The 11,049-nt window shown below is 40.5% G+C and overlaps 1 non-coding gene across 1 annotated transcript; it reads left to right on the top strand.

Moving 5' to 3' along the window:
* The first annotated feature begins 10,413 nt into the window (after positions 1 to 10,413).
* Positions 10,414 to 10,521, top strand: LOC127746116 (small nucleolar RNA R71). Its single transcript, XR_008007736.1, has one exon. It is a non-coding gene; the product is annotated as a small nucleolar RNA R71 (small nucleolar RNA).
* Positions 10,522 to 11,049: the final 528 nt, after the last annotated feature.

Genomic DNA, 11,049 nt, shown 5'->3' with positions numbered 1-11,049 from the left:
TAGTGACAGACGTAAAAGGATCGATGGATCCTATTCCAACATGAGTGAGAACTGACATATGATTAGTCGTGCGGTGATAGTGCACTTGGACCATTTTCACTGAGAGGATGGATGGTAGCCATTGACAATAGTGATCCACCAAACACACAGCTTGCCATGGGAGGGAACTTGCGTGCGTGAAGATGAAGACAGGAAGAAAGCAGAGATTCAGAGGACAAAGCATCTCTAAAACTCCAACATATTCTCTATTACTGTATAACAAGTATTTATTTCACGCTCTTTTGTTCATTTGCAGGTCAACTGATAATTATAATTGATATCCTGACTGAGAGTTACAAGATAACCATAACTTGATTCAAGCCAACAATCTCCGTGGGATCGACCCTTACTCACGTAAGGTATTACTTGGACGACCCAGTGCACTTGTTGGTTAGTTGTGCGAAGTTGTGAAGAATTGTGATTTCCAATTTCGTGCACCAGGCACCATGACCTTTGAGAAGGCTCTGTGTGACCTGGGGTCAGGCCTAAACTTAATGCCACTCTCTGTAATGGAGAAATTAGGAATCTTTGAGGTACAGGCTGGCAATTTCTCATTAGCAATGGCAAACAACTCCATGAAAAAAGCTTATGGACAGGTAGAGGACGTGCTAGTAAAGGTCAAAGGCCATTACATCCCTGCTGATTTCATAATCATAGACACTGGGAAGGATGAGGATGAATCCATCATCCTTGGAAGACCCTTCCTAGCCACAACAAAAGCTGTGATTGATGTGGACAGAAGAGAGTTGATACTTTAATTGAATAAGGACTACCTTGTGTTTAAAACTCAAGGATCTCCCTCTGTAACCATGGAGAAGAAGCAAGGAAAGCTTCTCTTAATGTAGAGTCAAACAAAGTCCCCACAGTCAAACTTTAAGTTTGGTGTTGGGAGGCCACAACCAAACTCTAAGTTTGGTGTTGAACCCCCACATTCAAACTCTAAGTTTGGTGTTTGGAGGTCCCAACAATGCTCTGAACATCTGTGAAGCTCCATGAGAGCTCACTGTCAAGCTATTGACATTAAAGAAGCACTTATTGGGAGGCAACCCAATTGATGATCATGTGGAGTCATAAAAACAACCACAGAAATCAAAGAAAAATAAAATATAGCATTAAAAATAGCACACCCTGGAGAAGTAACTTACTGGGTTTAAACACCAGTAAGGGTAGCAGAATGGGCGTTTAACGCCCAGTCTGGCACCATTCTGGGCGTTAAATGCCAGAAACAAGCACCAGACTGGCGTTAAACGCCAGAAACAAGCACCAGACTGGCGTTAAACGCCAGAAACAGGCTACAATCTGGCGTTAAACACCAAAAACAGGTTACAGCCTGACATTTAATGCCAGAAAAGGAATAAAAGCTGGCATTTAACGCCAGAAATAAGCAGCAGTCTGGCGTTAAATGCCAGGATTGCACTGTAAGGACGTTTTGCATGCCTAAAAAGAGCAGGGATGAAATCCTTGACCCACCAGGATCTGTGGACCCCACAGGATCCCCACCTACCCTACCTCTCTCTCTCTCTCACTCACCAATCAAATCATATCTTCTTCCCTATATTCTCTTCACTAATCACCTCCATACCTCTTCCCCAAAAACCCCACCCACCTCACTTTAAAAATTCAAATACTTTTCCCTCCCAAACCCAACCCTAATGACGGAAACCCAACCCTCACCTCACCCCTATATAAACCACTCACTACTCCTTCATATTCACACAACACAAACACCTTTCCCCCCATCTTAGCCGAATTCACTTCTCCCTCCATCTCCTCCATTTTTCTTCTTCTTCCCCTTCTTTCTTTCTTCTTTTGCTCGAGGATGAGCAAACCTTTTAAGTTTGGTGTGGTAAAAGCATTGCTTTTCGTTTTTCCATAACCATTTATGGCACCTAAGGCCAGAGAAACCTCTAGAAAGAGGAAAGGGAAAGCAAAAGCTTCCACCTTCGAGTCATGGGAGATGGAGAGATTCATCTCAAAGGTCCATCAAGACCACTTCTATGAAGTTGTGGCCAAGAAGAAGGTGATCCCTGAGGTCCCTTTCATGCTCAAGAAAAATGAGTATCTGGAGATCCGACATGAAATCCGAAGAAGAGGTAGGGAAGTTCTCACCAACCCCATTCAAAAAGTCAGAATCTTAATGGTTCAAGAGTTCTATGCTAATGCATGGATCACTAAGAACCATGATCAAAGTATGAACCCAAATCCAAAGAATTGGCTTACAATGGTTCGGGGGAAATACTTAGATTTCAGTCCGAAAAATATAAGGTTGGAGTTCCACTTGCCAATGATGCAAGAAAACGCACGCCCCTACACTAGAAGGGTAAACTTTGATCAAAGGTTGGGCCAAGTCCTCATGGAAATATGTGTGGAAGGAGCTCAATGGAAAAGAGACTCAAGAGGCAATTCGGTTCAATTGAGAAGACCGGAGCTTAAGCCTGTAGCTAGAGAATGGTTGGAGTTTATCCAACGCTCCATCATTCCTACTAGCAACCGATCTAAAGTGACTGTGGATCGGGCCATCATGATCCATAGTATCATGATTGGGGAGGAAGTGGAAGTTCATGAGATCATACCTCTAAAACTCTACAAGGTGGTGGACAAATCTTCCACTTTGGCAAGGGTAGTCTTTCCTCATCTCATTTGTCATCTATGCAATTTAGCTGGGATTGACATAAAAGGAGACATCCTTATTGAAGAGGACAAGCCCATCACTAAGAAAAGGGTGGAGCAAACAAGAGAGCCCATTCACGGACCTCAACAAGAGCATGAGGAAGATCCTCATCAAGAAATCTCTGAGATGCCTCAAGGGATGAAATTTCCTCCACACAACTATTGGGAACAACTCAACACCTCCTTGGAAGGCTTGAGTTACAACATGGACCAACTAAGGGTGGAGCACCAAGAGCACTCCATCATTCTCCATGAGATTAGAGAAGATCAAAGAGCTATGGGGGAGGAGCAACAAAGGCAAGGAAGAGACATAGAAGAGCTTAGGCGTTCCATTGGTTCTTCAAGAGGAAGACGCCACCCTCACTAAGGTGGACTCATTCCTTAATCTTCTTGTCTATTTATTTTTCTATTTTCGGTTTTTGAGCTTCATGTTTGACTATGTTTCGTGTCTTTATTACATGATTGTTAGTGTCTAGTGTCTATGTCTTAAAGCTATGAATAATTCCATGAATCCTTCACCTCTCTTAAATGAAAAATGTGCCTACTTACAAAAGAACAAGAAGTACTTGGATTTCAAATTTTATCTTGAAATTAGTTTAATTATTTTGATGTGGTGGCAATACTTTTTGTTTTTTGAATGAATGCTTGAACATTGCATATTTTTGATAGTGAAGTTTATGAATGTTAAAATTGTTGGCTCTTGAAAGAATGATGAACAAAGAGAAATGTTATTGATAATCTGAAAAATCATGAAATTGATTCTTGAAGCAAGAAAAAGCAGTGAAAAAATGGCAAAAAAAAAGAGAAAATAAAGAAAAAGAAAAAGCAAGCAGAAAAAGCCAATAGCCCTTTAAACCAAAAGGCAAGGGTAAAAAGGATCCAAGGCTTTGAGCATTAATGGATAGGAGGGCCCAAGGAATGAAATCCAGGCCTAAGCGGCTAAATTAAGTTGTCCCTAACCATGTGCTTGTGTCATGAAGGTCCAAGTGAAAAGCTTGAGACTGAGTGGTTAAAGTCGTGATCCAAAGCAAAAAGAGTGTGCTTAAGAACTCTGGACACCTCTAACTGGGGACTCTAGCAAAGCTAAGTCACAATCTGAAAAGGTTCACCCAGTTATGTGTCTGTGGCATTTATGTATCCGGTGGTAATATTGGAAAACAAAGTGCTTAGGGCCACGACCAAGACTCATAAAATAGCTGTGTTCAAGAATCAACATACTTAACTAGGAGAATCAATAACACTATCTAAAATTCTGAGTTGCTATAGATGCCAATCATTCTGAACTTCAAAGGAAAAAGTGAGATACCAAAACTGTTCAGAAACAAAAAGCTACTAGCCCTGCTCATCTAATTGGGACTAAGTTTCATTGATATTGTGAGATTCATTGTATATTCTCTTCTTTTTATCCTATTTGATTTTCAGTTGCTTGGGGACAAGCAACAATTTAAGTTTGGTGTTGTGATGAGTGGATAATTTATACGCTTTTGGCATTGTTTTTACATAGTTTTTAGTATGATTTAGTATCTTTTTAGTATATTTTTATTAGCTTTTAAGCAAAATTCACATTTCTGGACTTTACTATGAGTTTGTGTGTTTTTCTGTGATTTCAGGTATTTTCTGACTGAAATTGAGGGACCTGAGCAAAAATCTGATTCAGAGGCTGACAAAGGACTGCAGATACTGTTGGATTCTGACCTCCCTGCAATCAAAATGAAATTTTTGGAGCTACAAAAGTCTAAATGGTGCGCTCTCAACTGCGTTGGAAAGTAGACATCCAGGACTTTCCAGCAATATATAATTATTTATACTTTGCCCGAGTTTAGACAACGCAAACTGGCATTTAATGCCAGCTTTCTGCCATATGCTGGCGTTAAACGCCAGAAACAAGTTACAAAGTAGAGTTAAACGCCAGAAACAAGTTACAAACTAGCGTTTAACTCCAAGGAAGACCTCTACACGTGAAAGCTTCAATGTTCAGCCCAAGCACACACCAAGTGGGCCCCAAAAGTGGATTTCTGCATCATTTACTCATTTCTGTAACCCTAGTAACTAGTTTAGTATAAATAGAACTTTTTACTATTGTACTCAGATTTTTTGATCATCTTTTGATCTCTTGATCACGTTGTGGGGCTGGCCTCACAGCCATGCCTGGGCCATTATCACTTATGTATTTTCAACGGTGGAGTTTCTACACACCATAGATTAAGGTTTGGAGCTCTGTTGTTCCTTGAGTATTAATGCAAAGTACTACTGTTTTATATTCAAGTCATGCTTATTATTATTCTGAGATATTCATTCACACACAAGAACATGATGAATGTGATGATTATGTGACACTCATTACCATTCTCACTTATGAACGTGTGATTGACAACCACTTCCGTTCTACATGAAGACAAGCTTGAATGCATATCTCTTGGATTTCTAATCAACGATTCACATCGACTCCCCTCTGATAGTGGGGCATCTGAATCCGAGATTAAAGTCTTCCTGGTATAGGCTAGAACCTATTGGCAGCATTCTTGAGATCCAGAAAGTCTAAACCTTGTCTGTGGTATTTTGAGTAGGATCTGGGATGGGATGACTATGACGAGCTTCAAACTCACGACGTTAGGGCGTGGTGACATACACAAAACGATAGTAAATCCTATTCCTACACGATTGAGAACCAACAGCTGATTAGCCATCTGATATCTGTGCATGGTATTTTTCATCCGAGACGAGCAATCTGACAGTTGAGTTAGCCGTACAGAAACCGTAGAGGACCATTTTCACTGAGAGGACGGGAAGTAGCCATTGACAATGGTGACACCCAACATACAGCTTGCCATAGAAAGGAGTATGAAGGATTGGATGAAGACAATAGGAAAGCAGAGATTCAGAAGGAACAACGCATCTCCATACGCTTATATGAAATTTCCACCAATGAATTACATAAGTATCTCTATCTTTATTTTATGCTTATTTATCTTTTAATTATCAAAGCTCCATAACCATTTGAATCCGCCTGACTGAGATTTACAAGATGACCATAGCTTGCTTCAAGCCGACAATCTCCGTGGGATTGACCCTTACTCACGTAAGGTTTATTACTTGGACGACCTAGTGCACTTGCTAGTTAGTTATGCAAAGTTGTGAAAAAGAGTTGAGATTACAATTGTGCGTACCAAGTTGTTGGCGCCATTGTGTATCACAATTTCGAGCACCATTTATATCACAAGGATATCATATAAGCATGAAACACATACAACACAGAGTATGCAATGAAGCAGGATTTAGTCCATTCCTCAGGCTCTAATAGGAACGAACTGCTTTGACATCAAACTGTAACGACCCAATTTTCAATATGACATTAAGCATGAGACACAACACAGAGTATAAAATGAAACACGATTCAATCCATTCCTCTGGCTCTAATAGAAACGAACTGCTCTGACACCAAATTATAACAACCCAATATTCAGTATGGCATGCTCATACCGAAACATCGAGTGTTACTAACTTGAAACTACACTAACACTGTTATTAATAATATCAAGCATGTAATCAGGTTAACGAAATTCTATTTTTACGAAAACCTTCCTTAAAAAGAATAAAATTGCAACCAAAATGATAAATAGATACATACATAAGCAGGATAATAAACTATAATATATATATATACATCTCCAGGGTCTGGCCCACATAAGAAGCCCCTAATTTGACGCCCAGACTAGTCTAGTCTTTTAACTTTGTCTCTCAAAAAACAAAAGTGAGAGTCTAAGACAAAAGAAACCCTAAATCGGAGAGCTGTCAAAAGAAGATGCCGATGTCGCTACCTAATTGGTGTCAGAAGTCAAGTCCACGATCTCTATATCCATCTCAGAATCCTCATCGTCCTTAGAAGTCAGATCCATAATCTCTATCTCCTCGATATCCTCATCGTCAGAAATAACGATGACCTCTGATTTACTCCGGGGACTACTATCAATTTCATGGTTTATTTTGTGTTAAATTGAGTGGATTTTATCAAATTTTCCTACATTTATTCATTAAAATAGCATGATTTTGTGAATTCTTCCTAAATTGTGCTTAAGAGTAAAAACATACTTTTTAGACCCTTAAATTACTAAATTTAATTTACTTTAATTTCATTCGATGCCTTGATGTGTTTGTTAAGTGTTTTCAGACTTAGAAGGCAAAGATTAGATTGAAGAAGTGAAGAAAAGCATGCAAAGCAGGAGATTTCATGAAGAAATGAAGGATTTGAAAAGCTGTCAATTCTAACCTCTTCATACTAAATTGATCATAACTTGAGCTAAAGAGGTCTCAATGAGGCAGTTTCAGTGGCGTTAGAAATCTAACATCCGGGACTCCAAAATGATATGAAATTGTCTATAGTGGACATGGAGTTAGGTCACACGTACGCATGCCTCATGCGTATGATGGCCTGATCCACAGTAACTTTGGATCGGTTGCTAGTGGGGATGATGGAGCGTTGGATGAACTCCAACCATCCTCTAGCCACAGGCTTGAGGTCCAGTTTTCTTAATTGAACCGGCTTGCCTTTGGAGTCTCTTTTCCATTGAGCTCCTTCCATACATATGTCCATAAGGACTTGGTCCAACCTTTGATCAAAGTTGACCCTTCTAGTGTAGGGGCGTGCATCTCCTTGCATCATGGGCAAGTTGAACACCAACCTCACATTTTCTGGACTAAAATCTAAGTATTTCCCCCGAACCATTGTAAGATAACTCTTTGGATTCGGGTTCACACTTTGATCATGGTTCCTAGTGATCCATGCATTGGCATAGAACTCTTGAACCATTAAGATTCCGACTTGTTGAATGGGGTTGGTCAGAACTTCCCAACCTCTTCTTTGGATCTCATGTCGGATCACCGGATACTCATTTTTCTTGAGCTTGAAAGGGACATCGGGGATCACTTTCTTCTTGGCCACAACTTCATAGAAGTGGTCTTGATGGGCTTTAGAGATGAATCTCTCCATCTCCCATGACTCAGAGGTGGAAGCTTTTGTCTTCCATTTCCCTTTTCTAGAGGTTTTTCCGGCCTTAGGTGCCATCAATGGTTATGGAAAAACAAAAGCTATACTTTTACCACACCAAACTTAGAATATTGCTCGCCCTCGAGAAAGAAAAGAAAGAAGAAGAAGAAGAAGAAGAAAATATGGAGGAGAGGGAGAAGTGTGTAGTTTCGGCCAAGATGAAGAAGAGATGGTTGTGGTTTGTGAAAATGAAGAAGGATAGAGGGGTTTATATAGTGAAGGGAGAGGGAGTAGGTTCGGCTATTTAGGGTGGGTTTGGGAGGGAAAAAGATTTTGAATTTTGAAGGTAGGTGGGGTTTTTGGGGGAGAGTGGATGGATATGAGTGGTGAAGAGGTGATGGGGAAGAGAGATTGAGGTGATTGGTGAAGGGTTTTAGGGAAGAATGTTTATTGGGTTGTGTGAAAAAGAGAGAGAATGTGAGTTGAGGTAGGTGGGGATCCTGTGGGGTCCACAGATCCTGAGATGATCCTGTGGGGTCTATAGATCCTGAGGTGTCAAGGATTTACATCCCTGCACCAATTTGGCGTGTAACACGCCCTTTGCATGCAATCCTGGCGTTCAACACCAGATTGATGCTTGTTTCTGGCATTGAACGCCAGCTTCATGCTTGTTTTGGGCGTTCAACGCCGATTTGTAGCATGTTTCTGGCGTTGAACGCCAGTTCCATGCTTGTTTCTAGCATTCAGCGCCAGCTTTCCTCAGGGTGTATTCCTGGCATTTAAATGCCAGGATGTTGCTTGTTTTTGGTGTTCAACGCCAGATCCATGCTCTTTTCTGGCGTTGAACGCCAGTCAGATGCTCTTAACTGGCGTTTAAACGCCAGTAAGCTCTTCCTCCAGGGTGTGCTTTTTCTTCTGCTATTTTTTATTCTGTTTTTAATTTTAGTATTTATTTTGTGACTCCACATGATCATGAACCTAATAAAACATAAAGAAGAAATAAAATAAAAATAAAATTAGATAAATAAAAATTGGGTTGCCTCTCAATAAGCGCTCCTTTAATGTCACTAGCTTGACAGTGGGCTCTCATGGAGCCTCACAGGTGATCAGGTCAATGTTGTAGACTCCCATCACCAAACTTAGAGTTTGATTATGGGGGCTTTGTTTGACTCTGCATTGAGAGAAGCATTTCATGCTTCCTCTCCATTGTTGCAGAGGAACACCCTTGGGTTTGAAACACAAGGTAGTCCCCATTCAATTAAATGACTAATTCTCCACTGTTAACATCTATCACAGCTTCTGCTGTGGCTAGGAAAGGTCTTCCAAGGATGATGCATTCATCCTCCTCCTTTCTAGTGTCTATGATTATGAATCAGTAGGGATGTAAAGGCCTTTAACCTTCACTAACACGTCCTCTACCAATCCATAAGCTTGTCTTACTGACTTGTCTGCCATCTGTAGTGAGAATATGGCAGGCTATACCTCAATGATCCCCAGCTTCTCCATTACAGAGAGTGCCATAAGATTTATGCATGACCCCAGGTCACACAGAGCCTTTTCAAAGGTCATGGTGCCTATGGTACAGGGTATTAAGAATTTGACAGGATCTTGTCTCTTTTGAGGTAAGGTTTGCTGAACCCATGTATCTAGTTTACTAATGAGCAAGGGAGGTTCACCTTCCCAAGTCTCATTACCAAACAATTTGGCATTCAGCTTCATGATGGCTCCTAGATATTGAGAAACTTGCTCTCCAGTTATATTTTCATCTTCTTCAGAGGAAGAATAGTCTTCAGAGCTCATGAATGGCAGAAGGAGGTTTAACGGAATCTCTGTGGTCTCTATATGAGCCTCAGGTTCCTTTAGGTCCTCAATAGGGAACTCCTTCTTGCTTGAGAGACGTCTCATGAGGTCTTCCTCATTGGGATTCACGTCCTCTCCTTCCTCTCTAGGTTTAGCCATATTGATTATGTCAATGGCCTTGCACTCTCTTTTTGGATTCTCTTCAGTGTTGCTTGGGAAAGTACTAGGAGGAGTTTCAGTGATTTCTTACTCAGCTGGCCCACTTGTGCCTCCAAATTTCTAATGGAAAACCTTGTTTCACTCATGAAACTTAAAGTGGCCTTAGACAGATCAGAGACTAAGTTTGCTAAGTTAGAGGTGCTCTGTTTAGAATTCTCTGTCTGTTGCTGAGAAGATGATGGATAAGGCTTGTTATTGCTAAGCCTATTTCTTCCACCATTATTAAAGCCTTGTTGAGGCTTTTGTTGATCCTTCCATGAGAAATTTGGATGATTTCTCCATGATGAATTATAGGTGTTTCCATAAGGTTCACCAATGAAATTTACCTCAGCTATTGCAGGGTTCTCAGGATCATAAGCTTCTTCTTCAGAAGATGCCTCTTTAGTACTGTTGGATGCATTTTTCCATCCATTTAGACTTTGAGAAATCATGTTGACTTGCTGAGTTAACATTTTGTTCTGAGCCAATATGGCATTCAGAGCATCAATTTCAAGAACTCCCTTCTTTTGAGGCGTCCCATTACTCACAGAATTCCTCTTAGAAGTATACATGAATTGGTTATTTGCAACCATGTCAATGAGTTCTTGAGCTTCTGTAGGTGTTTTCTTTAGGTGAATGGATCCACCTGCAGAATGGTCTAGTGACATCTTAGAGAATTTAGATAGACCATAATAGAATATATCCAAAATGGTCCACTCTGAAAGCATGTCAGAAGGACAACTTTTGGTCATCTGCTTGTATCTTTCCCAAGCTTCATAGAGGGATTCACCATTTTTTTGTTTGAAAGTCTGAACATCCACTCTAAGCTTGCTCAGCTTTTGAGGAGGAAAGAACTTAGCCAAGAAGGCCGCAACCAGCTTATCCTCGGAGTCCAGGCTATCTTTAGGTTGGGAATCCAACCATATTCTAGCTCTGTCTCTTACAGTAATAGGGAAAAGCATGAGCCTGTAGACTTCAAGATCCACTCCATTAGTCTTAACAATCTCACAGATCTGCAAGAACTCAGTTAAAAACTGGTAAGGATCTTCTGATGGAAGTCCATGGAACTTGCAGTTCTGTTGCAGTAGAGCAACTAGTTGAGGTTTCAGCTCAAAATTATTTGCTCCAATGGCAGGGATTGAGATGCTTCTTCCATCAAACTTGGAGGTAGGTGTAGTATAATCACCAAGCATCCTCCTTGCATTATTATTTTTGGCTGCCATCTCTGCTTCTTTTTCGAAAGTTTATGTAAGGTTGTCTCTAGATTGTTGTAATTTAGCTTCTCTTAGTTTCCTCTTCAGAATCCTTTCAGGTTCAGGATCTGCTTCAACAAGAATGTTCTAAAATTCGAAAATAAA

The sequence above is a fragment of the Arachis duranensis genome, chromosome 3, assembly GCF_000817695.3.
Source record: "Arachis duranensis cultivar V14167 chromosome 3, aradu.V14167.gnm2.J7QH, whole genome shotgun sequence".
Classification (NCBI taxonomy): domain Eukaryota; kingdom Viridiplantae; phylum Streptophyta; class Magnoliopsida; order Fabales; family Fabaceae; genus Arachis; species Arachis duranensis.
The sequence above is the reverse complement of the archived record's forward strand: the minus strand, read 5'-3'. Positions and strand labels throughout refer to the sequence as shown.